This window comes from Mus caroli, unplaced genomic scaffold (genome assembly GCF_978045245.1).
Source record: "Mus caroli unplaced genomic scaffold, Mus_caroli_1 scaffold_2, whole genome shotgun sequence".
NCBI lineage: Eukaryota > Metazoa > Chordata > Mammalia > Rodentia > Muridae > Mus > Mus caroli.
This window is the reverse complement of record NW_028227257.1, coordinates 133638843-133663635: the sequence shown is the minus strand read 5'-3', so window position 1 is coordinate 133663635 and position 24793 is coordinate 133638843. Positions and strand designations below refer to the sequence as shown.

Below are 24793 nucleotides of genomic sequence, written 5' to 3'. Positions count from 1 at the left end.
ACCAATGATGTACTAGAATATCTTGACAACTATATATGAGACGGTAGATTAACTAGGAAAGAGCATCAAGGACATTAATCACTACCTTTGCTATTGTCAGTAAAAGTCACCTGAACTTTTGACATAGCAGTTGTGGACAAAATACTGGATGACTGACTGGTCCAGTATGTACAAAGATCTTGCTGTGTGTGAGGGGCCTTTTTCATGTCATCTCCTCGGAGACTCACAGTATATAAGAAACATTCTCCAATTTAAAATTTACAAACTCAAGTTTAAAAGAGTTTGTAATAAATAAATTTACTAAATGTCATCCATATAAAAGGTTGCAGAATCCAAATCCCCAACAAGAACATGAGTCCTGATCACTTCTTTATAAGGGAAGCTTGATTATCTAACTTTACTGAGTCGTAAGCCCAGGAAATCAGTAACTTAAAAATCCTCAGTCCACATTCCAAAGAAGTCTAACAGTTTATCTGAAAAATTTGGGTGGTAGAAATCATGTGGTTTTTCCAGAGAAACCAAGGAACAAACACATTTGAAGTAATGGACAAACACAAATGGCCCTGGAGACTTCAGAAATTTGAGAAATTAACAAACAAATAAAACCTTATCTTCAAATATAGCCTAATAACTCAATGAATGAAAAACAGCTGAAAGGACCACAGAGCTCTTTCCTGCCAAAAGGTTTGATGAAAACTTTTCATACATTTGTAATTTGTTGTTTTTCTCTTAGGGTTGTATTATACCTGCCATAAAGAAAAGGATATTGTTCATACTGAAATAATGCTGAAACACTATCCCCCAGGAGCTGGGTTGTAATGCCTATCTTTTAAGCCTTACAGAATGAATAAGTAGCAAGCATTCATACTAAATGCCAATGTACTTAGAAACTGACATGTTGATTATCATGTTTGGATATTATTCATTTTATTTATCTTTGAAAATACAAACACGTAGGCCCATTCTACAAATATTATCTCCATTGGAAAGCTACTAATAAAATATCTTTATCTTTTTGGCTACCAAATCCTCTGAAACTTATTGTAAACATACAGTATTCATTATAATAGCATATTTTTGTCAGGACACACAAAAGACTGTTGGGAAGAAAGGAGAGGTGGGTGGGATGGGGGATGGGTAATGTAAGCCAGTGGAAAGATGCAATTACAGTGTTGTTGGCTTGGCAAAGCCCCACTAAACAGCAAGCTTGAGATTTCTTTTTTTGCCAAACCACTCCAGGCTCCTTTGGGGTCTTATGTCTATAAAGAGGGCTTCATTCCAATAAGTATCTTCTGCACAAAGAAGAAAATAAAGATTTAAGAAAAATTACCATACAAAGAGTAGCACACCAGAGTATTTTACACTAACACACAAGAGTGTTTTATACAAACACACACACACACACACACACACACTCACACAAACACATGTATAGACAAACACATTCTCTAGGTGCAATATACTCTCTGAAAAAAAAATGTAGCCTTAAAGTAGAAAATATTAACTTAAGTTTCCATGCTCTGTATGAAGATAGAATCATGAAAAAGTAGTCACCCACAAAGTGACATAATGCAGAAGGCATTGAAATACAATACTAATTTAATACATTTTTCTTCCAACTTTATTGAAAAGGAAAGATTGTAGTGGGCTGATCTGATGTTGCTTGTATTCAAATGTTAAATTCTGTACTCCAAGATCTAGTTGTTCTCAGACAAGCAGAATCTCACATATACCAGCTTTTATTGTATCAACATTGCTTCCAAAGTTATCTGAGATTAGTTAATAAGGGTGCCTACATACTGTCGCTGGGTGAAAGGGGAAGGCGGCGGTGATTCCTGGTTGTCAACTTGACTACATTTGGAATTAACTACAATCCAGAAATAGAGGGGACACCTGTCATTCAGATTTGAGGCTGGAAGACACAGTCTTTTGACCTGGATCTTGAGTATGAAAGTCTTGAGGCAAAGTGGCAATAAAAAGCTTAGGCCCAGGCAAGATAGTGCATGCCTTTAATTCAAGGAGACTGAGCCATGAAGATCTCTGAATTTAAAGTCAGCCTTGGACAAAGCAAGTTTCAAATTCAGACATGATGGCACACACCTTTAATCTGGGCCACACCGTCTGCTGGAGGCCTACATAAGGACATTGGAAGAAGGAAGACTCATTCTTTGATGGCTTGCACTTTCTTGCCAGCATGTATGTTAGAACCTACTTCTTCAGGTTTCCAGCTTATACAGACCAGTTGAAACAACCAGTCTTGTAGATAGAACTGAATAACTACTAGAATATGGACTTTCCATTTGCAGCTATCCATTGTTGGGTTAGTTGGACTACTGACTGTAAGTCATTACAATAAATTCCCTTATCATATAGAGACATACCGTAAGTTCTGTGACTCTAGAGAACCCTGACTAATACACAGGCTTCAGTTCCTAGCCTTAGGGTCTGAGTTAGGGTTCACAAATAGGGAAGAGAGGAAGGCAAAAAGAAAGAAGATGAAATGTGATAGGTAAATCATGACCACATGGCCAGACTAGTCAGCCTGTTGGAGTAGGAACAACCCAGGCAGAACATGACAAGTGATAGCTCAGAGTCATTGACAGGGAGGTAGACAAAATTCACATAGAAAGTTGATACCTGCTCAGTTCAAATGCTTCCACGCTTACTATAAATGTAAAAGTATTTGTGTCTTTTATTTGGGAACTAGATGCTCTAAAGTAGGGTAGAAACGCTCAAATAGTATTTATCACAACAAATATTGTATATATTTTCAGCTGTAGTTTTTACTGACTTTATTTATGGGATAATTTGAGGTAGAAAAAGATTTCTATAATTATCTATACACTATTTTAAGCATATTATAAACTCTCACCAAGTAGAGTTTAAAGACATTCCCCAACCACAGAAAAAAGAAATGTTAAACTTTATACCAAGGTATTAATATTTTATTTATAATAATTTCCAGAATTGAAAATGTAGCAGCAACTCCAGCACCAGCACCAACACCAACACCAACACTAGCCCTATCGTCATCATCATCACCACCACCACCTCAACCACCACCACCACCTTCATCACTAGCAATTACTGAATTTTACACAGAAGACCAGAAGTCTTAGATATGAGAATATACTTGGCTTTCTTTGTTTAGCTGTTAGGGAAACTGGGAGTTTTACTCGAATTAGGAAAGAAACCACCGAACAAAATGCACACACAGAGTCGTCTCAATTTTGCTTTTGTACTATAATTACCTGACAAAACTTACAGAAATGCTTCTTAAATTATAAACATAACCTGTAGATTTTGTAATAATATTCAGTGATGAAAAGGAAGATTTTTTTCCCAAAAGAAAATTATTTATTAATATAATATTTTTATATCTTGGGTATCCTAAGTTTCTGGGCTAATATCCACTTATCAGTGAGTAGTTGGCCATCACTGGAAAGAGAGGCCCCTTGGACTTGCAAACTTTATATGCCCCAGTACAGGGGAATGCCAGGGCCAAAAAGTGTGAGTGGGTGGTAGGGGAGTGCGGGGAGGGTATGGGGGAATTTTGGGATAGCATTGGAAATGTAAATGAGGAAAATACCTAATAAAATTGTTAATATATATATATTTTTAATATATTCTTTAAGCATCTTATATGTGCATTCAATATAATTTGATCATAGTCACCCCACCCCTCCCCCTACTCAACCAATATACACCTAGATCTCATTTTTTACTTCATTCTCCACTTTTGTTTTTTATAATTCACTGAGTCCAATTAATATTATCCACACGGCATCTATGGAAGCCCAGTCAATCTAGCAGGGGGCTCACCTCTATAATAAATGTAGGTCTTCCTATCCCAACAGCCATTGACAGTGTAAGTCTTCAGAACCATAGGTCACAGTTTGTGCTCCTCCCCCATCCATGCTGACTGGTTTGATTTTGTGAAAGAAACTACAGGTGCAGTGAGTTTATGAGAACAAAATCTTGTCATGTCTAGAAGACACTGCTTTATTTCAATGCTCCCTGACCTATGGGTCATTCCGTCTTTCCGGCTCCTCTTCATCAGAGTTTCCTATGCTTTGTGGAGGAGAAGGATGTTGTAGATATTTATTCTGCCTGAGTACTGCATAGGCAGTCATTCTGCCCTTTGATGAGTTATAAGTCTGTATTAACTGCTACTGTTCACATTGTATCTCAAACAGAGATGATGAAACTTTCTTGGAGGTAATCAGATAGGTAAATGAAACAAGAAACTGCTACTGTTCTCTAAGAGTAAAGACTATTAGAATCACTATATGAGTGGGCTGATCTAGTAGATAAGAGATATGTACTTAGGGTTGTTTTAAATTCAGATAAACATAAACCTTCTGAGTTGTTGGCTTTGCTCTTGTTTCCTGTAGGGGCCTTGCTCAGTTGGGTTGTGTGTCTGCTCTTCTAAGATACTGTTTTCTTCTTAACCAGAATCATATAAAGTAAGAAATAAGCATTCTCGTATTGTCTAGCAGGTAAGTGAATCCTTAAAAGAAGGGATCTAATGATGAAATGCTATATTAATGAAATTTTATTTAATTTTATAAAACAAAACTTATTGTGATTATGATACCATAGCTGATATCTGATAAATCTTTAGAAAAGTCATTCAATTCTATTAGTAACGATAATTATTTATTATTTTTAAGAAACAAAGGCTATATGATAACATTAATTTACATAATTAAACAGAAATCTTTAACACTTATGTACTACAGTTGAATAGAGGCAGAATTGCTCAGTACTTGTTCTGGGAAAGAAAAAAAATAGCCTCGATTTCATTTCTTTGTAATAAAATGATCATTGATTTCAACTAGTGTATACAATCTTGAATTCAGTAATTGCTTTAACTAGTCTTGAAATTCTTGAACGTATTCTAACATGGTATTTTAAACTGTAAAACTGATACAGCTAATTAAAATCTCCTTCTTTTAAAATCTTATTATAAACTCTTTCACTGAATCTCTTCTGTCAATGGGTTCAATGAATCCATACACTTCACCATTGACATATGAATAAATATGCATATCTGAAGTCTAGAAACTCCACTCTAAGGGCCTCTAATAGTTGGTTGCTTTGAATAGAGTAGCATGTTCTTGGCTCATTTACCCATATGCTTACCTCCAAAATGCTTCATCAGCTCTATGTGAGTTACATTTAGAAAATAATTCACTGTTCCTCACTCCTACATGTTTCTAGATGTGTAAAACACATATATCCAGTTGATATTTTATTGTTTATTTTATGTTAATTTCCTCTTGTTTTATATCCATCTGGTTAGTTAACTATGGTATTTCTCAGCTACAAACATCAAGAGAACAGCGCAGATATCATTGACAGAAGGAACACGGTCACAGCCTGTACTGTACTGGTTAATGTTCGCATACTGCAGAATGACGATGCATGGCGGCTCTCACTTTGGAAATAAATAAGTAACAAGTTGTAGGCCAAGAAACAAATTATTGGGTCCATTTCTCTTGCTCATAAAAGTGACTGTCCTAATTATTTGCCATTTTGTAGAAATGATGTAAATAATGGAACAATAAATACAATGATAAGACAGATTTAACCTTTGCAATTTTACTATTTCAGTAGCTGTGGTCTGGCAAAATCAGGTGACATGTCAGAAGATACAGCATGGAGGAAATATGGTAAAAATCTAGATTTCTCAATTTTCATGAGAATATTTCTAAAGTTTTAAAAATATTTTCACATTAATTACAAATCAATATCCACATTGCTACATCTAAATAATCTCAAGTCACCCTATCTTGGTTCTGCCAGAAACATCAGATGGAAGAGGCCAGGGTTTGGTTTGGATATCTTTCTTCTTCACAACGTGTCTTCCAGAGACTATGTCTCCATATCTACAACTGTCTACATTGACATATTTTACTTCAGCAGATTTAATCACAAATAGATATTTAAGTAAAAATGATCTCAAGAAGAATGGATTATATTTTTTCTACAATTGATAATTTAAAGCAAAATTACAATTTGTAGTATTCTGTATTTCTACTGCCCCACAGATGTTAGAAAAAGACTGTCTCACATACTTACTCACTAATCAAACCCAGTGATCCAGGTTAGATCCTCTTTAAGCAGTATAAGAACAAACAGAAGGAATAAAGGTCCAGACTTATCAAGGTTTACAACCAATTGGATAATAAAAAGAGTCCAAACATAAGATGTGGAATACCTAACAGAGAGTGATGAGTCTTGAAAAATAAAGGAAGTCTAAACTGTGTATGAGGACTCATGAAGGTTAATGTAGGACAGGGTGTGTCAGTGTGGGAAGAAGGTATTTATCAAACACTTATACAGCTTAAACAAAGTCATAAGTAAGCAACTGCATAATGAAGAAACTCCAGGTAGAAGAGATGCCTAAAAGGAAAATCAGTGTATCAAGCTCTTGAAGCAGTAGGGAGAAACTGGGAATGGCAGAAATAAATTAAACAAGCAGAGAAACAGCCAGGTTAGATCAGGAAGACAATGGGGGTCAGGATCAGGAAGAGCATTGTATGAAATATAATGAAAAAAAGTTCACCATATAGATTAAATATTTGGACTGTAAAGGAAAGTATTAAGATAAGAGAATAAAACTGATACTCAAAGAGTCAGAAACCTGTGACTCTAAAGGTAGGAAGGTACTGTGATGGTATATCACTCTATTCTTTATTTTCTTAATTTACTGTCCTACATGTAAACTATGCTCACTAGAGTTTCCTAGAGGAAGTTACAGCAAAAGAACTTGAATACTGTCAAATAAATACATTTTCTAGCTTTTTAGGGCAGTGCTTGTGTCAAATTTAGAATACAAAGGTCAAATGGCAGCTGCATCATCAGAATGGATCAAGAAAATTTTGATGCTAATACCCCCTGAATGTAGGGGAAGTATATGACATATTGAACGAATTTTTTTAATTAGAAAATTTAAGTTTAATTCTTGAGCCCTAAAATTAAAAGTTTTTTTAACAATATTAGATAAATATACTAAAAATACTATTTTTACATATATATTACAAATAGGCTATTGACCCAGAATGGAATTGACATGGGTTAACAGTGAACATTAACCCTTTGGGGAGCAGAATTGATGCTGCTAGTAAGGAAGGGCTGTCTTACTTACCCTACTATTGCCATGAAGAGACACCAGGACCAAGGAAACTCTTACAAAATAAACAACTCAAGTGGAGAGAGAGAGAGAGAGAGAGAGAGAGAGAGAGAGAGAGAGAGAGAGAGAGAGAGAGAGAGAGATAATATAAGTAACAGACTAACCAGAGTCTTGTTAATATTTCAATAACATTGGATTATTCTATGATATTTTTAATGTTCTGTGGTGCACAGATATTTCCATATGTAATGTCATCTATGAAATGATTTGCAAACTTTATTTGAAGACTTTTCTCTAGAACAACCATTTTGAGTGAAACCAATAGAGACCCAAGAAAAGTGAAAGTGGTTTGACTACAAGGTCAAGACACAATGATTATATTAAGGAACATCTGAAATGCCTGGGAAGTTTAAATAATTGGTTCGGTTGAGACCTTGCAACCTGTACGACACCTTGTATCACTAAGGAATCTCTACACTCCTTATCTGAAGGATAAGTATCAGAAAATGTGACCTTCATTCTTGTAGTCCCAGAATATGTTAAATTATAAATGAAAGAGAAGCTGACAAAACAAGATACAATTATATGAAAACTACAGTTGGGGAGATTAGAGAGAAAAATGTCTAAGGTCATGGAAGTAGTGACAGAATTAGACTGTCAACATGGCCCTTTGACACTCACTGCAAGAGCTCCTTAAACTTGCATAGGAATTCACTAGTGAACATGAGAGTAGAGATAACTCGAATCATCCTCACAACATATGATTGTTTCTTATTAATGTTCCAGCTTCTACAGGTGGATTTTTCCCATTGGAGATGAACAAAATATATACCTTATGGTTGCTGTGGAGGGGAAATTTCAATAGTGAAATACAATAAACATAAAAATTGTTAAGCTACAAACAGAGATTAGCTCAAAAAACATTCTGAGAAGCTCCAAATAGCTTACAAAAAATTGGAAACACACACACACAGAGCAATCTGGGACCAAATTTTAAAACACTTTTCTTGTCTGAGGAATTTACATATGCAATTACTGTATTTTCATTCATAATTGTTACTTTAAAATGTATTAAACATATCACAGAAATGTGGCCCTTTCAAATATTGGCCTAAGAATCTAATCATCATGCATGTATTTGAGTCAGAGTTGTGGTCCAATTTGAAGCAGTCTGAACATATCCAGTCTGGATGCACACAAGGAGAATTGATTTATGCACATGTACATGAAATACTGGATTTTGAGTAAGTACTTAAGAAGGCAGTAAAATCTGCAGGGAAGGCATTCCAGGCTTTAACTAATTGGATTAGCTGTGGTGTTTTCTGTGCATCCTAAGGAATTCATAAGCTATAGATTAAAATCATCAAACAAGTCTGGTCACAGAGGTGAGGAGGCTCTTTTCTTGTGCTAATAAACATTTAGTCCCATGGACCCTAATTGTATTCACACACCTAACTCCTGTAAAGCAGATAGAATGTATTTGTAATGGGGCACTTCACTTCTGATTTTGTAAACAAAAACCCAGGGGAAGAAAATCAAACATGAACTTTGAATCCTTCCTTACAGTACAAACACTGTTCTCACAATTGTGTGACTTCTTCTGGGCAAGAAACAATGGCATATTCCCTTGGCCCGGTGAAACCTCACATAAGCCATTTCTTTTGGCTATATAAAAATAAGTGTTTGAATATTCAGCAGATTCAATTTCTAGCAATACGCTAATGATTGTAAACCTGTAGCTCACTTAGACTGTGGGAACAAAGCATATGTCAGGTCGTAAGTTTTGTAGGCTTGTTTCCAATACTCCTGGTCCTAAGAATCCTCAAATTTCTCTGTAGAAACATTATGGTTATTTTTGTTTGTTTTGTTTTTTTATTTTGTGTGTGTGTGTGTGTGTGTGTGTGTTTTAATCTAAGGGTATCACTCTAGATGGTTGAGGGATCAGGTTCCATAAAAGCCAAGAACACACATTCTATCTATTAAATCATTCAAAGTGGAAAGTAATGGGTTGATATTTGAAAATTACCAGCCTTTGAAATGTTCAAGGTATCATGTAAATTTCTTTCTGTAATACATTTCATATGTATCTTAGTGATATATCCTCCCGAAGTCCAAAGATGCAATTCTCAGATGAAAACGCTAAAGAATTTTATTGTACACATTGTGAAATCTTATTCATTTAGATTCAGTTATTAGACACAGTGAGCTTCAAGCAAAATGATGTGTTCCTAATTTCAAGTGCTACCTAATTTATCACAGAAAATTATAAACAAACAAACAAACATGCTTTTCAATGGATTGACACTATTTCTAGTCCCTGTTTACAAGTAAAAGATTAATGAAATACATGAATGCTTATCATAGCTTTCTTTTGTAGTTCATGTAAAACTCAAAACTTTTGTCATATATTTATGGTTGGCCTTATCTGTGTGTTTCTACTTGAGAGACTTCTTTGACATACAGTAATATAGAAAGTAGTTCTGTTGTGACTGTATTCTCATTTCCACCTCTAAGCCTAGCTGCACTATGGTATTGTGATAGGCTCCACAGAGACTAGTGAAAATATTCAGAAATGGTGGACAAGGCAAAGAGATTAAATCTTATAGTTTTTGAGAGAAAAAAATAGGAGAGAGGATGGTAGGGGAAAGGGAAAGAGAAGGAAGAGGAGAGGGGGAGAGGGAAGGGGGGAGCAAGGAAGAAGAGAGAAAGAGATTGGGAGAGAGAGGAGTTATGGAATATGGAGCAGGTAGACTGGATAAGGAATACTCACTAGAAAGCCTACTGGCCACCTCTTGGTCAAAGAGAATATCCTCACCAATACACACTGTGTGTTGTCAGCTAAGCAGCAGCAAAGCTAGCTAGTTACCTTCCTGTTTGAGCTGCTTTCCAGAGAATGGTAACTTGGTGTATGCACACGGATCTAGTTCTCCTTTTAGAGGCTGCTGCCTCATACAATTCTGGTATACCTGGGAAAATATGTGCATTCGATTCTTGACCTGCCTAGATACCGTCCATTAGTCTTGGGAACACAAAGGGGGACCTTCAGTGGGCTGGAGTTTATGCTGAGTTGATGATTTACTCAGAAATCATGACTTAGCTGTTTGGTGCTCTACATTTTTCTTAATCTCTCTCTCTCTCTCTCTCTCTCTCTCTCTCTCTCTCTCTCTCTCTCTCTCTCTCTCTCTCTCTCCCTCCCTCCCTCCCTCCCTCCCTCTCTCTCTCTCTCTCTCTCTCTCTCTCTCTCTCTCCCTCCCTCCCTCCCTCCCTCTCTCTCTCTCCTTCTTTCTCTTTTCTTTCTCTTTTTTTCTCTTTACTTATCCTTTTTTATTTCAATATATAAGAATGGACTTTACATGATTCCATGGGTGTAGAAAGTCCTTTTTCTCATCACCTTGAAGACTTGTGACCTGCTCTTTGAATCCTTCCTTGGCAGGTAATTATCTAGTGAGCACCTATTACAAGCCCAGTGCATGTTTAAATATTATATATCTAATGTTCAAGACAACTCTAAGAGGAAAAACTGGCAAAGGTGACAATTGAATTGTTGAGTATCTTGTTTCAATTGCAGTAAGCAATAGGGGGAAAATTGGTATATATGGTGTGTATACACACACACACACACACACACACACACACACACACATATACATATATATATTCCAGTTTATGATGTTTATTGTATCTTTAAATATGTCATCATTTGTTAAAAGGAGCTTTAAATAAAATATATGGTATGGCTAAATATTAACTATGCATTCCCAAAAGGAATTCTCCCCACTGCAAAGGGTAGTTATGCCTATTCAAAAACAATATATATATACTGTTTTCACAAAGGGTACAATTTAAAACTTTTAGGCAAACTTGCCTTTATTCATTAAATTTCATAAACCAGGACTGTTTCCCTGAATGTGATTATGATCAAAATATGTTCTTTCAAAACAAGAAGACCAAGGGAGAAAAGGGGTCTTTCTGAGAAGCTTAGAGTTGAGGTTTTTTGAGGCTGTATTTTAATGGTAATGTTTAGCTAATGTCTCCTCTCTCCAAACCATCCTACATACCCTTCTCGGTTTTTCTTCAAATATCTTGCCTCTTTTGCCACTAATTGTTATTACATCTATATATGTATACATATTCACATACATATTTCTAAATAGAACCTATTCATCCTATATACTGTTACCTATATGTACATTTTCAGTGAAGAAAATATGGCATTGGATCCCAGTCCCAGTGGAGGCATCTACAATATATTTCTACTAAGACATGGAGAATATTTCAGATAAAGATGTGGGAATATTTTAAGAGCCACAGAGTCAGGGAGTTTCCTGTGAGCTTGTGTGTCCTCATAGTGTCAGAAGCTACACCTAGGAAGTCTCACTAAAAATACTGCTCAAAGTTAAGGGAAACAAAGAAAGACATCAATGGACATTCAAAACTAGGTAGAGAAAAGCATACCTCAACTCTATAACTAGGAAGCAAGGGGGAAAAAGGCTTCCTTAACAAAGGAACTGAGAAAAGTTGGGAGTGGGATAGGTGATCTTTTCAATGAAGAACACAAAGGTTGCTTGTATAATTGAGATTTTTAAGAAATGTTCTTCTAAAATTATGTTAATGTATAAGTTCTTGGTTTCCATGATGAATTTTAACTAAAATCAGATGCCACCTTAGAAGAGCTACAAAATTTCTGTCAGTTCAAAAGCATGCTCTTGTGAAGATTAATCTTCAATTGTTCCAATATTGAAAAAATAGTAGACAGCATATGAAATTTTACTTCTTCTGAGAACTCAGTTTTTAAAAATAAACTACCAAAACCACCAATCAGTTTGTCCTTTGAGTGTTAATTAGAATCTTGTGTAAAGAAATTAGCAAAATTCAGTGTAATTCATGATGTTCTGTGAAGTATGGGACAAAGTTTTTGAAACTAAATTGGAAGCAATTATTGATTTTTTAAAAGCTCATTCTACACAACAGTTCTCTCTCTCTCTTTTGCTCATTTCCTTATGTAAAAGAATTTAACCAAAGAAAGCCAGCATTCTAATTCAATTTCTCCTCCAAAGTATATAATTTTATTTCATCATAATGGCTGCTTTTATTTCCAGGGTCAGATTTTATTTAAATTTCAGTCCATTAGGAACAAAAACTTGCCATTTTCTGATAAACAAAATCAGCAGGGGAGCCTCTTCAAAAGAGAAATGTATTCCCACCGACCTTTGTTTTATTTGATCTAAATGACAGGTATACACCACTTTTCCTGTGTTTACTTTTAAAGATTCTGAAAAAAAGAGAGGGTGACATTTTTTAACAACAAAACTAGCAATCACCCTAGTAGTTCTGTGACAGGCAGATGGAAGAAATGATAAAAAGATGTAATCCATTGCTTTAGACCACCAAAGAGGCCTAATATGAGTCATTAGCAGAAAACCGTTAATTTTCTTTTTTCCCAATGCTGACTGTTGTTTGTAGACGTGCTCAGCCTTTTAGGAATTGGAACATTTAACTGTTTCTTGCTATTTTGTATGAGGGAGGTCAAAGCATTAAGAGTGAGAAATTAAATAATGTTTCATTATATAGCTTGAGAAAATGGAGTAATATAGGTAACAGTTTAGATCCCTTGGAGTTGAGTTTCATAACTGCTAATAAAAAGAATTCTTGGTCCTCAAGCACTTAAAACATGAAGAGGTGATTAAAAACGGTATCTCATCTCTGGGAAAGCATCACACTATGCTAAGTCACAGGTAGTCAATGATCTTGTACATAATGAACTAAAACTCAGTTATTCTGATCTCAGTATAAGATTATATAATTCTATGATAATAATAATACAAATGAAGGATCTACAATTTAATGAGTATATAAGCAATCAGCGTTCCTAGCATGTTTGACATTAAATATTCTTAACTGCTTGGTGATTTTTCTGTCTCATAACTTTTTTTTTCTATTTTGTATGTTGCTGATATACATAGTATATGGGACATCTATAAAGGATACATTCAATTTCCAAACTTCCTCTCCTCTCATTATCTGATATTACACAAGCAACTTTTTCTCTCTATTATTCTTTAGGATATAGAGCTATTCACTGCATATAAGTAAAGTGATGCAGTAGAGGATGAAGGGGTGATTCAGCTGCTAACATTACTTATTGTTCTTTCAGAGGACCTAGATTTGGTCACCAAATGCCCACGGTAGCTAACAAGTGTTCATAAATCTAGTTCCAAAAAATATGATGCCCTGTTCTGGTATCTATACTTGCGAACCCATCCAATATGTGGTACATAAACATACATACAAGAAAACACTCATCCACATAAAATAAAATAAATATAATTATAGTATTTAGTGTATGGGAAGATGGGAAGTTATGTAATTTTCTCTTTAGCCCATCCTTCTCATATTTTTTAATAATATTTTATAATTGGCTATTAGATGTTTTAGTGATAATATTCTTGTGATAAGCAACTTGTTAAAAAAACTGTAGCTTCCTCTTAAAATCTTCTATGATATTATTACATTAGTGAATCAAGAAAAAAAAGAAAAATTAATTGAGAAAACATTAACATATGAGCTAAGTATAACAGGGAAAATCATCATGAATTAACTAAACAAAGTCATAAGGCATCACATAGTCTAGGAATCTAGAGATCTTTTGGAAATTTGATTAGTTTTACCTGAATATGACAAAGGAAAAGATTTTTTTGTTAGAGACTGTCCTAGTTAGGATAAACAACAAATAGCAATTATATCTGACATCTACATTGTACCACCTAGTCTAATAAAGAGAGATCTTCTATCAGTAATACGAACTTTGTAAGACCTCTTTATATTTCTAAATTTCTTGAAAGAAAATATATGTGTTCTTTCTACATTTGTGTAAAACAGTTTCACAATGATAACTGTGCTAGAATTTTTAAACACAGATAAAACTGAGGCAAATTGTTTTTTTCAAATATTCTTCAATAACATGGCCACATTAACAGTAATCTAACCCCGTGGTTTTTGGTATATACAGTTTTTTTTTCTCCCATTCCCTGCCAAAATGGATAGAGCAATATCTGGAGATATTATTGTTTGTCCAAGCAGGGGCACTAGTAAGACCTAGCAAACATAGTGTGTATATAGTGCTGTCTTAGTCATGGTTTCTATTCCTGGACAAAACATCATGACCAAGAAACAAGTTGGGGAGGAAAGAGTTTATTCAGCTTACACTTCCACATTGCTGTTCATCACCAAAGGAAGTCAGGACTGGAACTCAATCAGGAAGCAGGAGCTGACACAGAGGCCATGGAGGGATGTTACTTACTGGCTTTCTTCCCCTGGCTTGCTAAGCCTGGTCTCTTATAGAACCAAGACTACCAGCCCAGAGATGGCACCACCCACAAGGGGACCACCCCCTTGTTCACTAATTAAGAAAATGCTTTATAGCTGGATCTCGTGGAAGCACTTCCCCAACTGAAGCTCCTTTCTCATGATAACTCCAGCCTGTGTCAAGTTGACACAAAACTAGCCAGTACAACTGGTCAACACTGAAGTACTCAAATTAGCTTTTTCAACCAAGAATTTTATAGCCTGTACTACCTCTAGTGCTGAAGCTGAAAAACTCCATCTACACATTGACTATTAGACAAATATTTCCCTCAAAGTGGTTATAAAATTTTGGAAAAATTGAAACAGTGGATTATATCATACACATATATTAGAGAAGATGAAATATTTTTGCAAATTGAATATCAAGCCTGGAGAAAGATCTATTGAAGACCAAAGCATGGGCTGATACCTGGAAAAGGCATGTAGTCTGCAAGCTATCAAAATACTTCAATCTAAGCCAAAATTAGGGCAAAAAAAATTGTCTGTGTTTGGAAGAGTCTGTCACATGTTTGGAATCCCAGTCCCAGGATGTTGAGGTATGGTTCCATAGTAAGTTCAATGGGAAATGCCTTGTAATCTTGCTGGACTAATTACTACTTTTATACTTTAGTGTTTAATTCAATATGATAGATTTATTTTGTTGTCTTTCTTTCTTTTTTTTAGTATAGAATAGAGTTTATTCAGGACATGGGGAGTGGAGTCAAGAGGGTAGTAGAGGCAGAGAAAGGCAGAGAGAGAAAAGGTGGAGAGGGAGGGAGAGAGGGAGAGAAAGGAAGGGAAGGGAAGGGGAGGGGAGGGCAGGGGAGGGGAGGGGAGGGGAGGGGAGGGGAGAGCAGAGGAGAGGAGAGGAGAGGAGAGGAGAGGAGAGGAGAGGAGAGGAGAGGAGAGGAGAGGAGAGGAGAGGAGAGGAGAGGAGAGGAGAGGAGAGGAGAGGAGAGGAGAGGAGAGGAGAAGAGAAGAGAAGAGAAGAGAAGAGAAGAGAAGAGAAGAGAAGAGAAGAGAAGAGAAGAGAAGAGAAGAGAAGAGAAGAGAAGAGAAGAGAAGAGAAGAGAAGAGAAGAAGAGGAGAAGGAGTTGAGCCATGAGTGCGTGAAGAGAGGGGGGGAAGGGAATGGGAGAGGGGCAAGGGGATAGAGCAGAAACAAGGGAAGAGCAACAGAGAGTAAGACAACAAGAGAACAAGAACTGAGGTTGCCTTTCAATTTAAAGACTTGTTAGATTATTTTCAGGCTAATTTGATGAGTCCAAGGAAGATTAATTGCATGATCTTTAAGAACTCATGACAAATCTTTAAAAAGTGATAAAACCAGGCAACTGAAAAACAAGTAGGTTGTAAAACGAGTGGAATTCCAGTGCCATTTATTAGTGCACATTTCTATGATATTAGTCACAAGATCTCATGTAATACTGACTTAGAATTAAACATGAAAATTTGCAACATTTTAAAGTGTGATAATTATAATTCTACAGACCAGAGAAGAATTGACTATTGTAAGCAGAATATTCTGGTATTAAAGTAATCTTTAACCGTCAAAATTATTTTAAGAAATATAATAACCTCTTCTTGTTTTGTAGTTTTCTCAGTGTAGAAAAGTTTGATTATCAATTCCATATGTTCGTATTTTCCAAAAATTATAATCATACAAATTTATTTAATCAAGAGAGATATGGTACTAAATTTCAGGACAAACTTAATGATATGTGCTCCTTAGTGACATCTTTATATATCAGAAGGAAAGAGGAGAGGAAGAAAGGAAGAAAGGAAGGAAGGAAGGATTAAGGAAGGTAGGAAAGTTAAGTGGATATTAGCCCAGAAACTTAATACCCAAGATAAAATTTGCAAAACACATGAAACTCAAGAAGAAAGAGTGGATATTTTGTTCCTTCTTAGAATGGGGAACAAAATACCCATGGAAGGAATTACAGAAACAAAGTTATTAACAGAGCCTGAAGGAAAGACCATCCAGAGACTCCCCCACTTGGGGATCTATCCCATAAACAACCACCAAATCCAGACACTAGGCAGATGTCAACAAGAGTCTGCTGACAGGAGCCTGATATAGAGGTCTCTCATGAGGCTCTACCAGTGCCTTTCAAATACAGAAGTTGATGCTCACAGTCATCCATTGGACAGAGCACAAGGTCCCCAATGAAGGAGCCAGAGAATGTACCTAGAGAGCTAAAGAGGTCTGAAGCCCCATAGGAGGAGCATCAATATGAACTAACCAGTACCCCCCAGAGCTCATTGGAACTATACAACCAATCAAAGAATGTACCCAGAGAGCTAAAGAGGACTGAAGCCCCATAGGAGGAGCATCAATATGAAATAACCAGTACCCCCCAGAGCTCCTTGGAACTATACAACCAATCAAAGAAAACACACGGTGGAACTTGTGGCTCTAGCTATATATGTAGCTAGAAGATGGCCTAGTCCGTTATCAAAGAGAGGAGCAGCTCTTGGTTCTGTGAAGGCTCTATGCCCTAGTATAGGGGAATGCCAGGATCAGGAATGGGAGTGGGTGGGTTGGGAAGCAGGGGGAAGAGGGGAGGGGATAGGGGATTTTTCTGATTGGAAATTAGAAAAGGGGATAACTTTTGAAATGTAAATAAAGAAAATATCTAAAAAATAAAAATAAAATATAAAAAAAGAAGGGGAAGAAGGAGGGAGGAAGAAAGGGAGTGAGGAAGGCAGGGTAGGAACACAGAACAAAGAATAGAAAGAGAAGGAAAGAAAGGACTAAATAAGTACACAGAAATGAACCAGTGTAAACATGAAAACTAATATACTAATGCAATTGATTATAATTCCCATTTTACAATAATAATTCATGCTATCTCTATACTCACATACCATCTTTCCTTCATTTCTGAAATTTTAATATCAAATATATTATGCTAAAATTATATAATATACATTGTGGTCTTTGAATACTTTTGTACTTTATATTCTTTTGGAAACAGTTATTCAAAACCAAGATATAAAAGTTACATGATTCATACTATACTGGTTTAAATAGCTCATTGTGTAATATTAAAACTTATCTAGATAGTAGTAGCATGAACATGAAACTACACCTGTATTCTGACTACTGATGCCTAGATTCATACATCTGTAGGCACATACAAGTATCTATAATAATGACCTAATCTAAATGAAATAGAATATATTATTATCAATGCCTTGTTTGTGATACTGCAACTTTTTATAGATTCAATTATATTTAAATGACACATTGTTCTCTATTAGTTCTCATTATTAATTATAAATATATAGTATCTATAAATATTCAATAAAATCAAATAATACTACATCATGTTCAATCATATACATATGTTTCATCAGATAGTAAAGGTTTTTTTATGTTAGGAACCATGTAAACAAAGCATCTACTGTGAAACCATATTAAATTAAGTGAAAGAAATAAATTAATCTTATGATTTATATTGATTTGAGCTCAGGTTTTCCCTCTCAGGTTGTCCACAACAACCAGGAAATCACTTCAAAGAATTTTGGGATTTGTTTTTGTATTAAATTCCATACTATTGTCTAAAATTATCTTTTCAAGTGTAAAACTGTGTGTATCATTTATTCTAAGCATAGTCACTCCATATACTCTTGGCATATCCTCTGCCACACCTCCTGGGCCTTTTCTTCTTCTTCTAAAATTCTCCCACTTCTAAGATTGTGAGCTTCTAAGCTTGTATAGTATTAAATTCTAGAATCAAACTATGAGAAAAAACTTATTATAATTTTCTGATTCTAGCATATTTCTCTTAACAAAATGATCTCTTTTCCCCCATAATTTCCTGCAAGGGCAGTTTTTCTTTGTGACTAAATAAAACTCCACTAGACAATAGCATTCTATTTATTTCTGTATACACTTTTTACAGTGGCATTCTTCACAATAGTTACATTATAGAATCAGTATCATTATCCATCAACAGAAAGATGAATTCTTATCTTTATAAGCACTATGTTTCCCTCATGTGGAGTATAAACATCTCTTTCTTACAGAGAATAGAACCTGGGAACAGAAATTATTCAATTAATATTTGTTGAATGAGTACATGAATAATAAATGAACTTGTATGGAAGATAGAGGTGGTAGATACACAGGAAAATGTGTTTCTTAATCCATTTATTCATCAATTATTAATTGAGTACTTACTACTACCTGGCAAAGGAAGAGGTTTAGGAGTGCACCTGGGGGACATAGACAAGTATGCCTAAACTATAATTTCTGTCTTCTGAATCTATATAATAAATATTGTATGCCTGCTCTGTGCCAGCAAGGCTTTAGTGCCTGAAGATAGAGTCATGAAGATGAACAGATTCTCCTATCTCTTAAATTTTACATTTCATGGAGTCTAATATGTAGGTTACTTCTGATGTAGACTAAGGACTAATTAAAAGATTGGATATTGACCTTAATAGAAGGAAATGAAAATCAACATCTGAGGAGAGAAATTTGGGGATAACAGCGCTGCTGCATTGTGAGGAAGCACCTGGATGCTATTGAGGTTACTCTATTAAATCATGATTTACACAACCTGAGGTTTTCCTGGGCTTCTCAGTTATGCGGCTTTAGCATTCACTCTGCCTCCTGAACATTCTTCTCTCAGAAGGCTTTTGTCTCTCACTGTACACATGCTTGTATACAGATCTTTCTAGAAGACAGAAGAAAATTTGGAGACACACATGAATAACATCTAAAACATTTCTACGTAGTAATGGTACACTTTGCAAATCAGGTTCTGCCACTTGGCTCAATTTCATACTAGTGAAGAAAAATGGGAATTAGAGATGAGGCTCAGAATCTTTGCAGATAAGTTTCACCTTTCTTCTTTTATTTACTACCATGAGAACTACTATGATTAAAATCCCTCTGTACTGGAATAATAGCCAAGCTTATTCTATTGTCCTATTTGCAATTCATTATTTTCAAGCCTTTGAAGACCATGTTTTATTATTTCCCCCTTTTATTGAATAGATCATTTTCTCAAGTAATACATCCTGATTGTGTTTTGCCCTCCCTCTACTCCTCCCATTTTCACTCCACTTTTGCTACCATTCCATTCCACTCTCTTTCTGTCTCTCATTAGAAATGAATGGGCTTCTAAGAGATAATAATGTTCAACATCCTTAATCATCAGGGAAATGCAAATCAAAACAACCCTGAGATTCCACCTCACACCAGTCAGAATGGCTAAGATCAAAAATTCAGGTGACAGCAGATGCTGGCGAGGATGTGGAGAAAGAGGAACACTCCTCCATTGTTGGTGGGATTGCAAGCTTGTACAACCACTCTGGAAATCAGTCTGGCTGTTCCTTAGAAAATTGGACATAGTACTACAGGAGGATCCAGCAATACCTCTTCTAGGCATATATCCAGAAGATGTCCCAACCGGTAAGAAGGACACATGCTCCACTATGTTCATAGCAGCCCTATTTATAATAGCCAGAAGCTGGAAAGAACCCAGATGTCCCTCAACAGAGGAATGGATACAGAAATTATGGTACATTTACACAATGGAGTACTACTCAGCTATTAAAAAGAATGAATTTATGAAATTCCTAGCCAAATGGATGGACCTCGAGGGCATCATCTTGAGTGAAGTAACACAATCACAAAAGAACTCACACAATATGTATTCACTGATAAGTGGATATTAGCCCAAAACTTAGGATACCCAAGATATAAGATACAATTTGCTTAACGCATGAAACTCAAGAAGAATGAAGACCGAAGTGTGGACACTGTGCCCCTTCTTAGAATTGGGAACAAAACACCCAGGGAAGGAGTTACAGAGACAAAGTTTGTAGCTGTGATGAAAGGATGGACCATTTAGAGACTGCTGTATCCAGGGATCCATCCCATAAGCAGCTTCTAAACGCTGACACCATTGCATACACTAGCAAGATTTTGCTGAAAGGACCCAAATATAGCTGTCTCTTGTGAGACGATGCCGGGGCCTAGCAAACACAGGATTGGATGTTCACAGTCAGCTATTGGATGTATCACAGGGCTCCCAATGGAGAAGCTAGAGAAAGTACCCAAGGAGCTAAAGGTATCTGCAACCCTATTGTTGGAACAACATGATGTACTAACCAGAACCCTGGAGCTCTTGTCTCTAGCTGCATATGTATGGAAAGATGGCCTAGTCGGCCATCACTGGAAAGAGAGGCCCATTGGACTTGCAAAAAAAAAAAAAAAAAAAAAAACAAAGAAAAAAAAACAAAGAAAAAAAAACAAAATATAATGGGCCAAAAACCCCAAAACTTTCATATGAAAGACAATTACACTGAAAAAAAAAGGGATCAAGAGAAAGTACAAAAAAATCAGAGATCTATTTTTTCATACACTCAAAAATGCCCAAAATACAAAAAAGTGGAAGCCATAATATAAGCTCAAAGGATCTGGTGTAGACTTATATTCACATATAAAGGAACACATATTTATTTTTTCTTCCTTGGTCTGGGATACCTAACCCAAGATGGTTTTATTAGTTTCTTTATGTTTTTTTTTAGTTTCATTCATTTACTTGACTATTAAAAAATTTAATTTTTAATAGGTTAGTAATATTCTGTTGTGTAAGTATATCATATTTTCTTTGTCCATTTTGATGAGGGGACATCTATGTTGTTTCCAATTTCTGCCTATTGTGAATTCAGTAGCTGTTAGTATGTTTGATCAGTTGTTGTGGTAAAGTGAATAATCTTTGAGTATATACATAAGCTATAGTCGAATCTTCAGTTTACCTGGCTTTTAAAGTTTCAGATTCAGTTCTGCCACTTTCTCATTTTGAAGTACAGTGTATCTGGCTTTATGTTGAAGCCTTTGGTCCATTTTGAGTTGAACTTTTTTTTTTTTTTTTGGCAGGGAGATAAGAATGGATCTTTTGCATTCTTGTACATGCAGCTGTCCAGTTTGTCCAGCACCATATTTTTAAGATGCTGCCTTCTTTCTAGTGGGTGCTTCTGGCTTTTTTTAAATCAAAATTCAGATATCTAGAAAGCTACTTTAAATTATCCTACTAGATTTACTTTTTCTTCTGGCATAAAGACATTGTACAGCTTTTCTTATTCAGAATTTATCTCACTTTTAGGTATTTATTCATTATCTAATCATGTCCCAAATCATTCACTATGAAAAAATGGAATATGCACATATAAGAGGTAGATTGTAGAGGAAAAAGGACTATATAAGTAACATTTCAGTTGGACCTTGTGAAGACAGGTTTGGTTTGAAATATAAATGTTCAAGTAACAGCCCTGAGAAATTAGTCACTAGATGAATCAGGTGCTCAGAAGACATTCCTTTTATAGGTTACATGTACTATCTGTAGAGGAATTTTAATCTGGCGACATGGCTTCTCCAGCAAGGTATCTCATCCAAAAACATTTTAGGTCTATAAGGTCTAGGTGGAATACATACCTTTATAACTACTCTTAGTACACACATTTAATACCTACCAATTAAAATAGGTTAGGTTGTAAAAGGAAGCAGTCATGTTTGAAAATGGCAATTAATTGAGGGGCAGACAAAGTTATTAATCAGAGATAGGATATGCCCAGCTCTCATGAGAACAACACAGAGGAAAAAGAGTATTTAAGACAGCAGCAGCAGGAGAGAGAGGGAGACGGAGAAGGAGAGGGAGAGGGAGAGGGAGAGAGAGAGGGAGAGGGAGAGGGAGTGAGTGAGGGGAAAAATAGGGAGCTGAGTCAGTTACAGCAGTTGGGTGCAGTTCAGTTGAGTTCCATGAATTGAATTCTTGGTGAGTTCATTCACTGAGTTCAGTTGAGTCAGTTACTTCAGTTGAGTTCAGTGAGTTCATTCAAGAGCAGAATGTAGCCATAGATTGAGGACAGGCCCTAAGATTAGCAAGGATTTCCAGAGTTAGTTTGAAGCCAAGCAATATAATTCAGTGAGATCAATGGAACCAGCTTGGAGATTAATTTGAGCCAGAACACCTGAGTTGAACCAGCCACTCAGAGTTCAGAAAGAAGTAGAAAGTGTGAGCTTATTCAGCAACAAGCCTCTGATATAATTATATCTGGTGAATAAAAGTTGCATTTACAACAATTACTTAATCATTGAAAAGAAGTCCTTGACATGAATTCTTAGTTACATTATCTTTTGGGTTCTATTATGATAAATGACTGTATGTCTGCTTTATTTGGTGAAACACCATAAAATGAATATTTAATGTATCATTACTTAAAGATTTAATATATTGTGCTTTAAAAATTATAAAAGAATAATGAAAGAAACATTTTGTCTCAATTCACTCTCCTTTCTTGCTTATTTCATTTGACTTTATGCATTTTTGTGTGTATTGTAGTGTATGTGTTCATGTATGCACATGCTCTGAACGAAAGACCTTAAATCTGGGTATTTTCTTTCACAATTTTCAACTTATATTTTGAGACAGGGTCTCTCACTGAACCTGGGGTGCTTGGAAATTTGGTTAACTAGCTGTTCCTAGGGATTATCTTGTCTATACTTCCTCAGAACTGGCATTTTTAGCTGATTGCTGAGCATCCAAACTCAAGAACTTTGCTTGTTAAAAAAAAAAAATTGCTGTATTTGCTGAGCCACATGTGCAGTTTCTCTTTTTCAATACTATTTTGGATAAAGTATAAGAAGCATAAACACTAAAAATTTATCTTAAGAATTAATTACTACTTCATATTATATATCTACACACATATATGAATATATATATTACACACAAAGACATATTTTGCTGAATATGTTTCATGTACACACAGACACACATAGATAGATAGATAGATAGATAGATAGATAGATAGATAGATAGATAGATAGATAGATAGATAGAGATGTAAACACAGACAGACACAGAGAGACAGGGAAACAGACAGACAGATACAGAGAGAGGCAGAGAAAGAGAAATAGAGACCACCAGCAAAAAACTCTGATTATCTCTAAGAAGGCAATGGTTTTCTATAGTTCCTCCTCTGCATGTATATAGCCTTATAGAATTTTCTTCTATGCATTTTGACAAACAAATAGGTATAGTCTTTGCATGTCTTGTTTGGGCAGCCCTATTGCTGAATAGTTATGGAATTGACATCCCTATACTATATAGAAAAAAAATTATCACATACCATATATCAATGTCCTCTGATTCTTATATATTTTCTTCCCCTTCCTCTGTGATGTTCCCTGAGTCTTGATCTAAAGACTGTGATATATATATATATATATATATATATATATATATATATATATATATATATCTGGGACAAAGTTCCCTGTGGTCACTTATTATCTGAACATTTATGAGTTTAGATCTTTTAGGATTTGTGGGTCTCTCTATGCTATACAATGCAGCATTTCTGATAAGATGTTAAAAATGCACTATCCATGGATAAAAAGATGACTACTCATAAAACAGAAACTATATTACTTTAGTAATAATAGGCTCTCCAAGACAGGACAAGAAAAAGCAGCAGTCTACTTTCAAGAGGTAAATCAGACAGACATAAGCTTGTTGTCCTACCCTAGAATGAGCCCACAAACCTTACAACACAATTAAAGACTTTCATGAGAGTGTGATACTTTCAAACATCAGTGAGCTACAGAACTCAAAACTATTTTATTACATAAATTGTTTGTATTACTTTTTGTGCGTAGAAGTACAGGAGAGAGAGACATACCCTTCATGGCTGGGAACATATTTCATTCTACATATAGAGCATGCATCAAGATTAGCAAAGTCCAGAACAAGTTGGAGTCGTTGCTGAATTTTGCTACCCATTGTCTCCAAATTGTTCCATAAAATATTAAGGGGGGGAAACAAAACTAAACTCACTTTGAAATTTTTCATGACATGGATATTAAAGCCAAATATAAACACAACCATGGAACAACTATAAACCAATTTTCTTGATTCAAAGATCTTAATAATATTCTTGTAAATATTGTATTCAATAACATATTAAGGTCATGATCAAGTTAACTTCATTTGAGGGAGAAAGATGCAAGGTTATTTAACATATGTGAATCAATAAGATAAACTTAGCATATAAATAGATTTAAGGAAGAGAAACCACATGATAACACCAATCAGTGCAGAAGCCTTTCACTGTTTTCAGCACAATTTCACAATAAAAATACCTAAGAAATTAAAAATAGAAGAAACAACCTTCACTAAAATAATGAATACATTTGACATAGCTGTAGTTGACAATTTCTAAATTGGAAAAAATTTAAGATTATTTCTCCTGAAATCTGAAGGTATCTATTATTCACTATTTTCTAAT

General features: G+C 35.3%; 1 long non-coding RNA gene across 1 annotated transcript; it reads right to left on the bottom strand.

The window, feature by feature from the left end:
- Positions 1-963: 963 nt before the first annotated feature.
- On the bottom strand, positions 964-22142 carry LOC110305626 (uncharacterized). The gene is made up of 3 exons (XR_002379175.2): positions 21939-22142; positions 19054-19170; positions 964-1292 (listed from the first exon to the last, which is right to left on the bottom strand). It is a non-coding gene; the product is annotated as an uncharacterized LOC110305626 (long non-coding RNA).
- Positions 22143-24793: the final 2651 nt, after the last annotated feature.